At 37.1% G+C, this 17,427-nt stretch overlaps 1 long non-coding RNA gene across 2 annotated transcripts in view; it reads right to left on the minus strand.

Moving 5' to 3' along the window:
* LOC148055568 (uncharacterized) overlaps window positions 1–15,289 on the minus strand; it is a 133,452-nt gene extending 118,163 nt beyond the window's left edge. Inside the window, exons 1-4 of one of the 2 annotated variants that reach the window (XR_015705244.1) lie at window positions 15,172–15,289; window positions 11,588–11,662; window positions 10,937–10,980; window positions 7,779–7,883 (exon numbers count right to left, since the gene is read on the minus strand). This is a non-coding gene — a long non-coding RNA (uncharacterized LOC148055568). Of the gene's footprint in view, window positions 1–7,778; window positions 7,884–9,894; window positions 10,305–10,936; window positions 10,981–11,587; window positions 11,663–15,171 lie in introns of those variants that run through there. The other variant, XR_015705243.1, reaches the window with a different exon arrangement.
* Between the last annotated feature and the right edge of the window lie 2,138 nt (window positions 15,290–17,427).

A 17,427-nucleotide genomic window follows, 5' to 3' on the forward strand; every position in this document is an offset into this window, starting at 1 on the left:
ACTACAAAGCCCTCAGGAAAAGAGAGAAGAGGCTAATGGAAGAGTTCAGCTTTCCAAAATTACCTCTTTCTCATGTCTAAAGGTCCACAGGAAGACCTTTCTAGAAGTGTCTCAAAGAGAGCTATGGATCAATTATTCACATAGACTGGACAAATGCTTTATGCATACTGACAAAGTATGACACACATGGTCACTGCAAGTGCCTAATAGATGATTCCTCTGAACTAAATGCCTTTTTCATTTCAAGAAAAGTAAAAAAAAAAAAAATATATTCAAAGGAGGATATGTAAGAAGAGCTAAAGAAGGGTATATAAGCAACACTGAGGCACATAAAATTCTGATCCTGAAGGCATATACTTTCTATGTCATCTAAACATCAAAGTTGTCATGTTTTTTAGTTCTCCAGGATTATGTGTGACATTCTCCATCATCCTTGGACTGCTGTCATCAAAATTTAAGATATATTCAGGCACAAGAACAGCAGCAGTGCATATTTCCCCTCTGTGTTCTGTTTCTATGCTTCAAAGGTGAGACAGAAGAAGGGTGAGGAAAAATGAATAATTTATCACCTCTGACACTCAGCCTCTGGTACAAGAGAGTTATCTCTTCTACTGGGGAGGGGTCTAAAACCGAGTACAGTATTCTGGATGCAGTTTAACAAATGCCAAGTGAAATGAGTGTCAATATAATGGAGATTTTTATAAATTAAACCACTGAAGGTATGGTATTTCAAGTTACAGCCACAAGGTAGCAGACTAACTTTAATTTGAGCCACTTATGTGATGTAATGCATGTCAGAACAAGTAAGCGAAGCATAAATTAAAAGAAAGAAACCACCACACATAGCTCTCGCCTCCCACCCTTAAAAAACAGTCCCCAGATGTTCCTTAATGACATAAACGGTAACATTCAGCTGTGCCTGGAAGTTAAGTGATGGGAAAATCTGGGTAATGTGTAACACAATCTCATTACAAAGACTTGAAATTTCTATTTCACAACCTGTGAACTACAGTTCTTTTTGTCTCTTTAAACTCTTAAGAGGGAAACAAAGTTTTTGGAGCTGAATATCATTATCAATCAAGTCTGTTCTAGACTTCTAAGGAATACTAGCTGCCTTACTGTCTGTGCTTGTGCAATATACTGCAGAGTGAAAAATACTTCTATTTAAGTCGACATATTTTTTTCTGTTTTACTTTGTACTTTACCTCATGTTATTGTTGCACTTCAAGGGTAGACTTTCTCAAGACTCTAAGCTCTGAGGCAACTCAGATCTAAGATGACAGCAAACACCTTCTAAGTATTCAGAGACAGATTTTAGCCCCCACATAGAATACTTTAAAATCCTTCACTTTCATGGACAGAGAACAGTTCTGCAACAGATCCATTAAAATCATAACATTTGATATGGGATTCTGAACTTTTAACTTGTTAAACATTTTTTTTCCATATTTTAGTAATGCCTTGGATTCTTCCCCAGTTCCCATGATCTGGAAGTGAACAGGCAATTAGCTTCAGTCTGGTATCAATCGGCACAGGGTCACATGAACTCCTCACCTGCAGGAAGTAAGAATTGCTGAGATTTTTTTACTGATAATTTCATATCTGCAACATCTGGGCACAGCCATATGGGTCCATCCAATCCGTTCCTTGTGGTGATGCTATATATATTATATATACCATAAAAATCTTTGCATAGTATTTGGGCATGATGGCAAGCAAAGATACAGCAAGCGGAAGGGCAACAGAATGTATTTAAAAATCTCATGAGATTATCTCAAAGAAAAGTAATACAGAATTAATTTCTAATTATTAATCACCTAATACTAATTAAACCTGCTGGGAGATTTTTATGCAAGAGATCATTTTAAAAGGTATTTTACCCATCTTTGCTTTCAATGTAACCGAACTCAGGTTTGATGTCTGATTACAAAAACAAAAAACAAACAAACAAAAAAAAACAGGAGAAAATTACATTTCTATGTTATAAAAAATTACCTACATTTGAATGTGAATGTCAATGTTTTTGTGGCTATAAGCCTTGTACAAGAAAAGGGATGCGTCTTTTCTTAATAAAAAAGGTAAACATTTCTTTCAACTTTATGTAGTTAAATTGTTGTTTCTTCATGTGATTTCCCATGGATATATGAATTGCTTTTGATGCACTGCTTACATGAAGAGCAGATTAAGCACTTTTGTCAGGGGCAGGGAGGGGGAGATTCAAGGCTGAGGATTCCTTAATGCAAACTCATGAGTCTTGATATAGGGTAAATGTCATCGATGTGCCAGAAAGCAAAAAAACACTGCTCTTTTGCACCTCTAATTACACTAAGTTAAAATTAATACTTGAACTTAAAATTAAATGTAGGTAATTATTTAAACATCCTGTTCTGTGTCGCTGAGTCACTCCTGCGCTGTGCTGTACAAAAACTTCAGAAACAGCTGAAAAGTTTTGTCTAGTCATTTACTAGACAAAATTACATATTTATTTATGATGTTATCACTTCTTTACAGAAAATCAGATATTTAAGGTTTATCAAGGTTGGCTAAAAAAAAAAAAAAAAAAAGGAGAAAGTTAGAAACCCTTCTTTTATTGCCTGGTTGGCACGGAAGAGAGATGAAGTGGTGAAGCGTGACACTAAGCAGCCTAGGAAATGGGGAAATAACTTCTGATTAAATGCAGATGCTGAACTAAAAGTTGCTGCTAATCACACCCACTGGATCCTGCTTTAAAGAAGGAAAGAATAAAGACATGACCTCCTTCCACTCACCATTTACTTTACTGCCACATAATTCCTCATGCTTAAATACTACAGTGAAATAACTTCAGTCTTCTACAAATGTTTCTACACATAAGCAGGGTATTACAAGGACAAAATAGAAGGACTATTTGTAAGAAGAGAATAAATCACAAATAGAGGAATTAGGGTCGTGAAGCAGCAGAACCCTAGTTGACATTAGAGATGAATAATTGAAGAGAGAATAAAAGGAATCCATTTGAACATGCAAAATGCAGAATAAGCATTAAAATAAAATATATTTTAAATGAGATCAACATAATAATAAAGTACTGAGTTAAATACAAAGTTTTGTACTAATATGGCCTGATTGTAAAAGAATCTATCTTTATTTTGTGATGACTAAAAGGCTGATCCAAGACCAACCAAAATCAAATCAAGGTTGTCATTGATTTCAAGGAATTTGGACCAGGCTTCAGAAAAGAATAAAATTCTGCCATTTTTTCATAAGTTTTAAATACTAAAACTCAATTTTGTAATGTTTCAGCAAATCAAACCAAAGCAAGAGACAAATGAGCTTTTCTAGAATTTATTCTTGCATATACCAAGTGAACAAGTACACATTGCTCCTTTGAAATGTTCATAAATCAAGGAGTTCTCACCCCATAATGCATGGCACTGTTTATCATATCAAGGCAGAAAAATTGCTAAAGGGGTTATAGGATGCTATCAGAAAGGCATCCAAAATGATATACCACTGACCACATGTTTTGTGTTTGGAAAACCTTCAGTGTGCTATATATGGAGCTAGGGGGGCTGTTACATATTTGAAATCCAATCCCATTATTTAATCTGTGTGGGTGGACACTTCTGCCTGCACCGATTTTCACTGTAAGGCACTTGGGGTTTGTCCATATGTATTTCATTTTAGGCTGGAGAAATGTTTTCTTTTAGAAAAAGCATATGTCACATCACCAAAATTCTCTAATGCTTCTATTTTAAATGCCCCAGTGAAGACACCTCGTATTCAGAGAACTCCGATTACCCACTCCAGGCAAATGAAGCCACTACATTCAAAGCAGAGCATTCAAATTCCCATACAAAAGTCTTACTTCTAAGGACCTTCAGTTTAAGCTTTCCTGCTAATTAAATTACGGTTCATAGGGAGACAGACAGTGATACAATGAGATCACTATTCTTACATGGAATATTACACCAGAAGAAAATGAGGGACTACGCATTTTTGTGGTATATATTTCTTTTTCAGGTAAGGAATATTTTATACGTTTATATTTTATATATAATGTATGGTAAATGAAAATTATTTACTGTACTCAGTAAATATTAAACTTTGATTCCTAAAACATAGGAACATTAGAAAGCCATCCTGGGTGACAGCAAAAGTCTGTCCAGCCCAGAGTCTAGTCTCTGGCAGGGACCACAGGCAGATACCTAAGTATGAGTAAGAACAGGGCAAGGATATACATTGTCCCTCCCTAAAACCTTCCAGCCTTCAAGAATTTTCAGCTCTTCATAAGCTAGAAATGGTTTCTACACATTTAGTAATCTTCAATTAATTTCTATTCTATTAAATTTTCCATTTTTTCTCTTGAATCTATGTAGATTTTTACTATCCACAGCATCCTTTAGCAGGGAGTTGCACTAATCAGCTACCTTTTCCAGGAAGAACTACGTCTTTTACTTGTTTTGAAACTGATTCCAATCAGTTTTCTCTTGACCTTCTCTCCCTTCTCCCATCATTCCCCCTGTATCCTACAGCATTATCTACAGTTTAGAGCATTATCAAAACTGAATTAATAATACATAACATTGCTGCAGCACAGTATCTTATTACATGTCAGCTGTTAAGGGCTCATTGCTCTCATCTTTCAGAGGTAGAAAACAAGGTAGCTAAACTTTATGCCAATGTAAATATATAAGCATTGTAACTACCTCTAAAATTGGCTGCTTCTTAATCTATGAATATATACCAATTTGTAAAGTCTGCAATGAAGAAATGACACATGTCCTTTGCCAGGAAACCTTCTGACTCTTCTTCACTTATTTCAACAGAAATGTAAATGAAAATACTATCTGTGAATTCATTCTGCAAAAGCATAGCAATTCTGTGAATGATTATCTTACTCCTCCATCTCAATCGCTCCTAGGAACAACAGTGTATGAAACAGAAGCTTGGGAGACATTAATTAATGTGGTGAAGCAGGAAAATCTCCAAACCCAGAATTACAGAGTTTGATACCCACTGCAGAGATTGGATCCTGCAAACAGCAGGACACTGATCCAAAGTGTACCAGCCAAGGATCTATGACCATTTCGTTTGCTTCCCCATAACTTTGTGTTGCTATTTGCATCAAGATTTTTATAGTATTGTTGCACAACAAATAAATGTACTGAGGCCATTTCAACTACAAAATATGTTTAACATATAATTTTCCTAATGTCTGGAAATATTTTCCATTGTTTTGAAGGCCAACAAATCCAGGAGATGTTTTCTATTCCATAAATCAGTATTAAAAGTGTAAGTGGGGAAAGCATAGCATCATACACAAGAACTGAGGGGGGAGGCACAAAAAGGAAATAGTTTGTCACAAGAGCAAAATGCTGCTCCCTGTTTGACCGTATTAAAATTCCCCACCTATACCATTAGAAATCAACTTTCATTAACGTCTGCCAAAGTGCCACTTTAAACAACAGCAAGATAGGATTTGAGGCTAGTTTTATTTTGGGTCGATCCTATTTTACTTTGTCTGTACAGTTTTGTTTCTGTTTTACTACATTTTGCTCAGTGGTGGCTAGTTAAACCATGTTGCTTTGTTCTAGCACATCTTAGCTAGAAATGTTTTGGTTTGATATCATGTTTAGCAACTGAAACTCGTTGATCTGGCAGTGCTAGAAAACTTAATTTAAAAAGCAGCAAAGATAAATTAGTCAGCTAGAGAGATTAGGGGCTACTTTCTTACACATAGCCTGCTCCAACTTCCATTTGGAGCCAATGGGAACATTTCAAATTACTTCAGCTGGAGACAGATAAATTTTTCTCCCAAGCAAATCATCAGCCTGGGAATCTGTGCCTAAATATGGACTTCATGATGAGAAGAATGTCTCTGAAGCTGAAATCTGACCAAATTCTCTCCACAGATAGAACCAGACAATTCTCAACAGTCTTTAAAAGACCTAATTTCTGAGACAGAACTACTGTCATTCAACAGCTTTTGTATTTCTATTAATTGCTTCTGCTACTTTTTCATTAGCATGCAGTTACTTTCACAATGAGATTTTTGTCTTGGCCTATCCCAAAACCACTAAAGCTAATGAAACAAACACCCCAGTTCTCCCCAAAAATCCTACTTCACTTTTTAGTATCTTTTGCATTACAAAATATTACTGTATTCTGAATTATTCAGGCTTATATACAGTACTGTCTGTTGTCTTGTGGAAGCACTTCAGTTTGTTTACTACATTCTTTTATTGCTGTGCAATTTTGACACCTGTTCTTGTGAAAATAATTAATGTGAAACTGCAACAGTGATACACATTTTAACAATGTAGCTGTTGCTTTTACAAATGGAAGTAAACCTCAATTTGTTAGCAGAAACGATAATGTCTCTCCAGAAACCCTCAAGTCCAATATGAATTCTGTGTTCTCTGTGACATCACTGATCCTTAAAACAACCAAAGCAATTTTCAATAAATCACCTTATTATAAACTTCTGTGATCTTAAGAATAGAAATCAAGACAGAGGAAACCAAATCTATTACAGCTTCACTGTTTGACTCCAAAAAATAGACCTGACGGAATTTTAGAAAGAGAAGCCAGTGTTTTGCAGCTCCTGTCTGGCTGAATGCTGTAGCATAAGGAAACAACCATCTAGTAGTGAGAAAGTGAGGAGTCTCTCCTGTGTGTTAAATCACCAGAAAATGATTGGATTGGATAAGACCATAACACTAAACAGAGCTAAAATCCAGACTATTTGAACCCTCCTGATTTCATAGGAAAAAGACACCCCTTGTAGCTACTGAAGTTCTGTCAAAAATGTTATAAGCAGACCATAAAGCCCTGTGGAAACTACATAAAATTAGGCTGGGATTCTCCAAAGCAGATGAAATCATGACAAAACAGTTTTCATTAATCAGAAATTTCCTTGCTTCCTAAATTTAAAAAAAAAAAAAAAGTGTAAATAATTTATTAGCTACAATTAGAATTCTTTGTAATAAATATCAATATGCCAACTTTACACATGGAGAAACTGAGGCATATATTGAGTATTTGCCAATATCCAACAACAACTTGCTGTTATAACCTTAGACTCACAAACACCCACTGTGCTATTTATCTTGATCAGTGTTGCCTTTCAGGTGTGCAGTCTGCTGATTTAAATTCAGAGGTCAGTTGTCATCTTAATATTTTAGAAGATATACAGGGAAGACTAAGTAAAGCCAATGCTTCATTCCCAGTCTCCTTCAGAATGGCTTTGCCTATTATGTATCTGATAAAACCTTCCCTATCTCTCCTGCTGCTTCCTTGGCAGATCTGGAATGGGTCTGTCTGTCCTGACATTTTCACAGGCTTCAGACACTCTGATTCCCTGATCATCTCTGTTGGCAAATTCTTATTTTTCTTCAGTATTTCTTCTTCTGCCCTTGGGCAATGAGTGTCTACTGTTTGTGCCTATATTCTTTTGGGAGTCCTAATTTAAATGTCTTTTTATAAGTCTAGCTATGTGTACTTCTTTCTGTCAGCAAATTACATCCTAAGCTCTGCTATCTCTTTTAAATTATCTTTATTCCTTATGTAATGAGAAGAGTTTTGTTTCAGTTCGGCACTTCTTAAATACCATTCAATTCTGATTGCATTATAATTGTTTATGCTCAATCTTATCTTCTCTATTCGTTGCTTCATATTTACATCCAGCATGCTTCTGTTTCACTTCATTACTTTTTTTGTCACTGACTGTAGCTGTGCCAATTTCCCTTGCAGTAAACTAATCATAAGCTACCATGTGTCACCTCAGTGATACTTACTAATTGTAATCAGTTTGTCTTTATCATCTCTCTTTTATTACTTCAGCCAGGATCTTCTGTCTTCTTCAATAATTCACCACACTCAGATGCTACAGTTCTATTAGCCTGGAATGTAACATAATTACATTATTAATCTCTGTTTTAAGACTACCCTACAGCCGCCTCTCCAAATAATCATGTTATTCAAAAAAAAGAAGGGGCCAACTCAGCCTCAGGTCAATTTGGACCTTGGGTAATATTAATTGGGTCAACAAGGTTGTGTCTCAGCTATAACTGAGAGCAGAATTTGTCACTGTGCAAATGTACAGATTACTCCAGGTTTATATTCTTATTTTCTTTGTATTTGTAAACACAGTGTCTATGATTGCCTGTGCTAAACGTTCAGTTGATGTTTTCAGTGGCAAAATCCAGGGTAAGGGAGCAAAACTCTTTGAAACATCTGCTCCCCAGCCATTTCATCAAGAAAGCAAGAATAGACACTACATGGTAGACAACAGGGACACTTCACAAACTCTATATACTTCTTGTCATACTGTCAGCACTGTGCCACATACAGTGCACCTTCCATGCAATAAGCCTGCTGGATTCATTCATACTTTTTGGCAGCCCTTTGTCACAAACTTACTTTTAACAAGGTTTCCTCAAAAAAAAAAAAAACAGCTAGGAGTATTCTACAAGAATCTTCACAAAGCTACTGGGGGAAATAATAGGCATTCCTGTGGGAGTATTCATTCCCCAATTCTTCCTAAGGGTATCCAGGAAAAAACAGCTGGTCTTTGAATTAGCACTTACTGGTCAGAAAAGAGAACCACAATTTAAATTCTCTGAAAAAAGTCTGTGCAATGATTGGCCGAGGAACAAAATAAAATTTAAAAAGAAAAATACAAACAAACAAAATAAAAACGAAGTTAGGAAAGAAATGGAGAATAAAGGAGAAGCATCATCACATTACTGAATAAATGAGTGCTGTATCCATATACAGAGAAAGTATTACTCAGTGCTTGCTGTAGTTCTAATAATCCTGAATGAAATGTCTTTGGTGGCTAGTCAGAGAGATATGGGTTACATGAGTCATGGGCCTAATGCAGAATATCAACTCTGTTGTTACCATCTTCTTAATATACTAAGTTAAGATCCCGAACAGAAATGCTCAATCAAATCTTCAATAAATGATTCCAAAGGAGGGTATTTGAATAACTGCATCTTAACATATGTGCGCCACCAAATCAGTTAGTTTTGTAACTTGAAAAATAGTCCTCTGTGTAACATAGTTAATACTTTAGTGTGCTTCAGCTCTCACCCATAGTTTATCACCTTTATCTTTTGAATTTAGCTGCTGAACCTGGTTTTCCAGATTACAATGCTGTAAAACACAATCAGTTTGATTCTTTTCTTTTTAATACCAAGCTACAGTAATAGTGGCTTAAATCTTTGAGTTTTCCACTTTTTTCTTTGCAAACTACTTTGACTGTTTTGTTTAAAAAAAAAAACTCTATTATTATTATCTTAGTTATCCTGCTTTTTAAGTGATTGCTAAAGTATTCCATGTTCAGTTTATTTAATTTCATTTTCCATGTTTCCTTTTGAAAGACAGGCATCAAACGTTTTCAAATATTGATGCTCTTAACTGCCCAATACCTGTCTCTACTTTCTGATAGTTCTTCCCTCAAAACTCTTTCTTTTTTTCTTTCTTCCTAGATCTGTCTGTTTCCCTACTTAATACAATTTTCTTTCTGTCAACCATTTGCTTACTTTAGACAACTCTTCCTTCCTCTGTTCACTCACTGTATATACAACCCCCTTCTGACTTCACTTCCTTTCCCATTCATCAAAGACTACCTGCACAGATTCCATCTATCATTTAATTCACTACAAACCCCACAATTTCCATTTAGCTATTTCCCTCAAAATAATTCAAGCAACTCCTAAACTTCACGTCTGTGATGTCAAGTTGGCCATAAACCCTTTCAGTGCAGCTCTTTTAATTTACTCATGGTGGTCATGCCATTCACTTCATTAAAAAAAAAGCAAAAATGTTAAGAAATATATTTACTGTCTTTTCCATTAAACATATAGTCATCCAACAAAAGTATTTCTACCACATGCATTATTTTGTCATTGCTTGGTGCTGTTGCTGTTTAGCAGAGCTCTTAAGGGCCCTGCTGGAATCCCAGCTCTATGTTGTTTACAAACACAGAAGAAAATTATGATCCTGGATGAAAATGTCTTGCAGTCTACAGGAATCAACGGATGGAAAGAGCCAAATGAAGCAGTACAGGCAGGATACTGTCTTACCATCCTAAGCAATGGTCTGCAAGTCAGTAACATAACAGTTGCAGGGATCACAGGGAAAAAAAAAATAAGATGGGTTTGGCTGGAGATAGAGGCATTCTTGTCTTGGGAATCTCCTTCCAAACACAAATGGCAGGACTGAAACAGTTCTAACAGTGCTTGTTTGAAAAGTCAACAATGGGAGAATGGAAGCTGAAATCCTGGGGCAACCAAAGGCAGGGAGAAGCACCCCACCTGCAAAACAGATAAAATAATGGATAAACTGCTGTAAGGTGTTGCAGGTGGATTAGTCTACCATTCTAACAGCAGAAACTCAAATGTCTGATGACCAATTTATATCATTCTGTTTTTCTTCTGGAGGATGTAAGTTAAATAAGCAAGGTAATAATTAGATATGCTATTGACAGTTCACATGTTCCAGATCCACACGTTCAAAATTAACAGTCTCAAGTCTTATGTCACAACTTGAAGAACTCAGTTGTGTATAAATTTAATATATGCATCAGACAGCAGAAACAACACTGGCAAATAACACTGGGTTTATCACAGCCCAGAGCTGCATGTTATGAGAGGACAAGTCTCCACATCGCAGCCAGGCTTTTCTTTCAGAATACATTCCCTTTCACTTGTTTCATACAGTGTTTGCATGTTTCTCATGTCCACCCTTTTCAAGTAAGCATTTTTATGTTTCCTCTTTCTTTTTGAACTGCCTGTCACACTGCAGCATTTTTATTTTATTTTAAACAAAGACATGCAATTTTGCCCTACTTGAGACACACCAAACCATGACGGATTAGGAATACCATGAGTACTCTTCATGCTTGGTAAACTCCAAAGTATTCCCAGGGCAGAGGCATCATACATACCTGAAACTCCAACAGGTCTTAGAAATCCATACACCTTTCCTAGTCTGTAATCCAGAAAATAAATTATCTTTTTGTGAATCACAGTTCCGCAAGAGTTCAGTTCATTTGCTGAATTTTGCAATCCTATGGTGGTTCTTTTCATAGCAATTTTTTTCTTCCCCTCCTCATGACCCCAGTATTAACAGCTAGACAGCAGCTTGCTGTCTGTGCAGGTCATTGTCCAATTAATTGTATCGTATGGTTTCACAGACCAATGTCTTTCAGAGTGTTTGAACTGGCAACACAGTTCTGATATTCTAACAATCAGAAACAAATCCCTGATGATCTGTTTTGTTTTTATTTTGGGAGGGTCTTGATGTCATTTAACCTTTAAAGCTTACGAGGGACTTCTTTCATAATAGGATTATGTGTGTGATTACTCCCAAGGCTTCTCCCCAGGGATTATCTTTTGTGCAAGTTTGTTAGATACCTCCATGGCTGAATGGTTTTCTCTGCAGTTTATTGCCTGGGATCACTCTGACGTCAGACCGTAGCTGATGTCCACAGGAATTTGCTGCGTCCCTTTACAGGAAAGCAAACCTTGCCTCCTCCCCTCCCCGTCTGGAATGACTGAGAAGTACCCCCTAATAGAATTTGCAGAGATTTCCTTACCCATTATGCTGCACTGCAGGTTTTCCTGTAGGAGGGGCGCTCAGACTCACTTCTCTCTGTTTTTAGTCAAACTATCTGTAACAATAGCAGAAAGTTGATGAAATAGCTGAGAGTGGGGAATGACTGCTGTTTGTTTAGTTTTCTGTCCTGTTACAGTATTTCCTGCACAAGATTAATCTTACGTTTCCAAGATGCACAGAGCAGCATGATCATGTAAGCACAAACAGTTTTCCCACAAGATGTTCAATTGGTATCTTCAAAAGGTCCAATCTGCATGCTTTCAACTTTTGCTGTGTTTGGTTGGAGCTGAAAGAATTCAGCACCCTCTAATTCTGGCCTCTAAACTCTCAACTGCAATAGAGAAAGTCTTGAACAAAAATAATTTTGAACACCACACCAGCTGCTTCCAGGACTTGGAAATGTATATGGGGTGGCCATATGGCAGCTGCAAACTAGAACTTATTCATCTGACCAGTAACTGTAAGAGACCAATACCCCACGTCCCCAAGCTCAAGAGGCTCTAATTCATTCATTCTGCTCTCAACACTTTTATCTAGAGTCCAGCCATACTATATGCAAATATAAATGGAGCTTCTAAGCCTCTCTTAAATTCCTGTGGATTGGTACCTAAAATATAACCTACCACTAAGCCAATACCGGGAATGTCTTTTCCACTACTCTCCACACTTTGAAATCCATCCGCAAGTTTAGGTGCTTCACATGGTCTCAGAGCTTTGTTTTCTTGTAAAGTTACTACCTAAATAGTAAGGTCTTTGGTATCATGCACAGAAGAACAAGAAAGAACCTTTCTTTCATTTGCCTTCCTTTTCCCTTGAGATATTTTTATGGCCCAGGTAGTGGAGCATTTTGGAGTAAGAAGTACTTTTCTTTTGAAGCTGATTTCATTTTTATTGTGCTTTCCCCCCCCCTTTTTTTTTATAACACAGCCTTATTAAACTTGATCCCAGCCCTTATTATAGTAGATGGCTTATGCACTATCAAGGAGAAAAGAGTTCTTAGGCAGCCATACTATAATGACAAAAATCAGGGTTAGTTTTTAAGCCACATACATTGCTGCAGTTCTGAAGTTCAAAGAAAATGGCTAGACCAGATGCAGCTAAAATCTTGGTCATAAAGTCTATAGCACAGTTTATGAAGAACAGTTTTTCTTGTGCTCTCATATTTTGAAGTAATCATTTTATAGTGCCTGCAGAGTTATCTGAAGAACTATCTTAGAGCATCATCTTTTGATGCATTATTACAATAAAACATGTTTAGTGTATGAAGTAATACCATTTGTTAGGTTTAGCAGAGTCACACAACCTAAACACAGTGAATTCACAATTCTTAATTTGCCAGGTGCAGTTTGGAAGGAATCTTCTCATGTAAATGAAAGCTGCTTTCATTGGAGTACTGATTACTAAGATGTGCCTAAAGTTTCCTTCGGTAACATGGAGTATGTGCAGCACACTGACATCTCTACTGAGAAAATAGCTGAGCCAGTTGGAGGCATGTCCTCACTTGCAAAGGTCAGCCAATGTGAAGCGTAACAGCTATTATTTTGGGCTTTCAAAGACTGGGAAGTCTGTACACTGTTTTTTCCCTTCTGTCCCTAGAGAAAGGATAAATACCAAATGGGCCCAGCTGAGATCTGTAAACTTAACAGCTAGAATGGTGAATAAACGATCTCAGATCAGCAGTCACCACAGATTTTTGCTTCAAGACTAATTCAAGGGCACCTCTTCATCTGGGCCTGTTTTCCTTTCTCTTTTTCCCCTCAGGAATATTCAGCTATGGGATTGTATGTGGCCTCTTGCCCTGCATTTAATATAATCTTTCCTTCTCAAATTTTATCAGAGAAGTAGCTTTAAATTCCTTTCATGTCTCCATTGCAGCCTTGCTTGTAGAGGCTTTCTAGCTATTACACTGAATTAACATAACTCCTACCCCAGCCAAGCCCAGACTCTGGCCTCAGTCTGGGTCTGTGGTAGCTGTAACTGCTCTCAAGATCTACTATCTATTTGTTGAGCCTACTAAATTTGTTGAGCCTTCAATTGCTCCTGTCATTAAACAATCTTGAAGGGTATAGTGGAGGCTGGGCACTTTCATTATCCTCTTGCTATTCAAGAAAAGTGTTACCGTAGATGGTCCTGAGTCATCATTTCGGCATGCCTTGATAAGGATATTCTCACAATGCTTGCACCGGTAGTTTACTATGGAGACACTATTTTAGCTGTACATTTGCTTCTAAACTCAGGTAAACGTGTGTAATGTTGAAGCCGGTTTGCAGGCAGGGTGGAGAGTTTTTGTGCTTTTTCAATTGGATGAACAAACCAGAGGCAAAAGGTTCATTTTTGTGTCATTATTTACACAAAACTTCCAACAAAATGAATAAGGAATTAAGATTTTGCTGTATAAACTACACCTCCAAGATCCAACAAAGTGGCATGCAGAAAGATTAAACCAATTATATACAAGTAAGCAAGGTATATTCAGTCTGAGAGAATGAATACATTAATGAGTTAAGGCTGTTGCCAATAATCCTATTTAGCTGTGTCAACAATGGTCCCATTTGGAGACTGACTTGCAGCACATCTTTGTTTTGTTCAATACCTTTGCAGGTACTGAAATAAAGGATATTCTTAAAGTCTGACCTCCAAACTTCTCCCTTTGCCACTACTGAGATAGAGCTGAAGAAAATACGTTTCAAGGAAGGTATTTCCAGAAGAGAAAGCAAATTAATGTTTCAGTCTGCAGTGGAAAAGATGTTCTTGATTTAGTGGATTAAAACTATGGTTTTTATACAATTCTTCAACATTCTGCCTGTATAGCACTGCCTACTTGAGACTTTTAACTGGAAAGTTGACAGGAACAATATTGTTGAAATGACATGAAGAATATTGTTGACTCAATAGAATTACCAATATACTTAACATTAAGCCTATGTATCAGTGCTATGCTGGGCAGAGACCTTAATACCTTAGCTCTTGAAGATAAGCTTTCAACCAGAAGCCCACAATGATAGAGGTAAGCAAGGGCTTAACTGCTACTTGCCTATGATATGGGGTTTCTACCCTATGTCACCATCGAGCTGGTATTTCATTCCATTTCTTTAGGTTTTGCCACATAGGCCACTCAGTTACTTTTATTTTCTATGACCTGGAAGCCATTGCATAAGAGACATTTCTTCTAGGAATGTCATCACATGAAGGGAACAGAGGTTACTAGCACAGATAGTTTCCAAAGCAGCAGGAAAGAAAGACAGCTGTGCTTTCCCAGTCCCTCACAACCATCCCTGAAACTGTTTGATGTGCTGAGGGAAATGGCATGCACTTTTCAAAGGCATAGAGAGTTTTGTACTGCAGCAGTGGAAAATTTCTCTCTGCATAGTGCACAGGTAGTGGTTAGGAAGCTAAATGCTCATAATAGTTTCATAAAACAATTACACTGTGTTATTGTTACCAAGTGACTTCAAGGATTGCAAAGAAGAATGAAAAAACCTTACTCATATGCAAGCTCAATCACTTTTTATACAAAAAGCACCCTCAGGAAGAATGCAATTTATATTCATATGTATTTTTTACCTGTCATTCCTTCAGCTTGATGGATGTCAGAATACTACATTTGCAGTAGACTTACAATTGCTGGAGAACTTAAATACACCCTGTGATTATATGCTGCAGGGCCGACAGCTGAAATGCCAAATGGCCGTTGCAATGCTCCTAGCAACACAATTCTCCCTTTGTGGCAGAAATTCAGGTGCTTGTCTTCAGCTGCAATTAGCATTTGATGTTCAGAATAGGCTTTGGTTTCTCTCTTTCCCTCCCTCTCCCCTTCTTTCTCTTTCTTTTTAGGCCTATTGATACAGTCAGAACACTGCATAAATTATCTTTTCAGCCAGGTCAGAAAGCAGATTTCCTATTGCATTATTTGATGTTATGGAATTGCTGATCTTTTTTCTTTTAAGAAAGGACAGGGCAAACTTTCCAAACTCATATCCTTAGCAAGACATCTAGGAAGTACTGGTAATGTATACATAAGAAAGAGTGAAATTAATATTTAATTGACTAGCAGGGCACCATTATAATTACCAATAATGGAGTGACTAAAAATAAAATGTTCCAGAATCTTATATCCCAGATTTAATATATATTATCGATATAGATTATAGATATAGTAAAAGTGACAACTGTTTTCTACTTATAACTTCTGAAGATTATTACATAGAAAATGTACAGGAAAACTCACTATTTTTTTGTTGTTCATAAGTAAAAACAGAACCAGTCTGACAGACTGCTGGTCTGACAGCATAGTCTAGAATATTTTACTGTTCCTGGGAGCACGTGTACTTGGAAACTAATGATTTCCGAAGTTAGGCAAAACACAATAAACTTAGAACCATTTTGATTGCTACACCGCTTCAATTCTCACTTTATTTTTAATGGCTACATTTTGGAAAAGCTGAAGTAAGAAACCAGTGTTTTATAGAGAGTGAGTGTTTGAAACACAGCTGCCAGATGTAAAGCAGAGACTACTAATGTTAACAATGGGTTTTAAGGTGTGATCAGACTGAAATAGTCAAGAAGATGTGGACAGACTTAATCATCAAACTTCTGTAGGTTTTATGTATCCTACAGTGGACCAGTCGGTTTTGGTCACAGACTGGACAGTGACATGGATTCAGTGAAGCACTGGTCTGATTTAGCATGATGGTTCCAACACGCATTTTCCTGGTTTATTGAAAGGCAGAGAATAAAAATTGTAATAGTTCCTGGGGATCTGTTTAAAAGCAAACACAATGATGTATGACATGACACATCAGGGCCCTTTTTAACATTTCAAAAATAATTGCATTTTTGTGTCATTTTTCTTGCAGAATAGCATTCCTCTGTAAAACGCAAGAAATCAGCCAGAATCTAAGAATTAATAGGGTATTTTTAGAGAAACTTAAAAATACTTCAAAAAAGAAACCATACAGTAATAGCAATGGTCTAGCATTGGCATTGGATCAGTAAGAGACACTTTTGGTTAGATTCTAAAACTTTCACCCAAAAAAATCCCTGTTGAAGTTGATGGTAGCATAAATAAGGACCGCTGTATTAAAAAAAAACTTCTTCACAGAATCATAGAATGGGTTGGTCTGGAAGGGACCTTAAAGATCATCTAACTCCAGCCCTGTTGCCATGGGCAGGGATGCCACCCACTAGACCAGGTTGCTCAGGGCCTCGTCCAGCCTGGCCTTAAACGTCTCTGCCAGGGATGGGGCGTCCACAACCTCTCTGGGCAACCTGTTCCAGTGCCTCACCACCCTCTGAGTAAAGAATTTTTTCCTAACATCTAATCTAAATCTCCCCTCTTTCAGTTTGAAACCGTTCCCCCTTGTCCTATCGCTGTCTGCCCTTATAAAGAGTCTCTCCCCCTCTTTTATATAAGCCCCCTTTAAGTATTGGAAGGCCACTACAAGGTCTCCCCAGAGCCTTCTCTTCTCCAGGCTGAACAACCCCAACTCTCTCAGCCTCTCTTCATAGCAGAGGTGCTCCAGCCCTTTGATCATCTTACTCATCAGACTGCAGGGTCATTAGTACTAGTTCCACTATATTAAGCCTTTTAGATATACACTGTGCATCAATATGAAGCCTAGATATATTCAATAGTTGCCCAGAGTACTTCTATTCAGAATGTTCTTTATTCTATTCCCTGTTCAAAGTTGCAAGTAACTAGACGATCATGTAAAGTTGAAAGTAATTGTGTCATATCTGTCATCTCCTGGGTGGACATTTTCATGGAATGATTAGCATGATTCCTGAATATATTATTTCTGTGAACAAAACACAAATCAA

This window comes from Nipponia nippon, unplaced genomic scaffold (assembly GCF_047370975.1).
Source record: "Nipponia nippon isolate SJK-2023a ecotype South Korea unplaced genomic scaffold, ASM4737097v1 scaffold_20, whole genome shotgun sequence".
NCBI lineage: Eukaryota > Metazoa > Chordata > Aves > Pelecaniformes > Threskiornithidae > Nipponia > Nipponia nippon.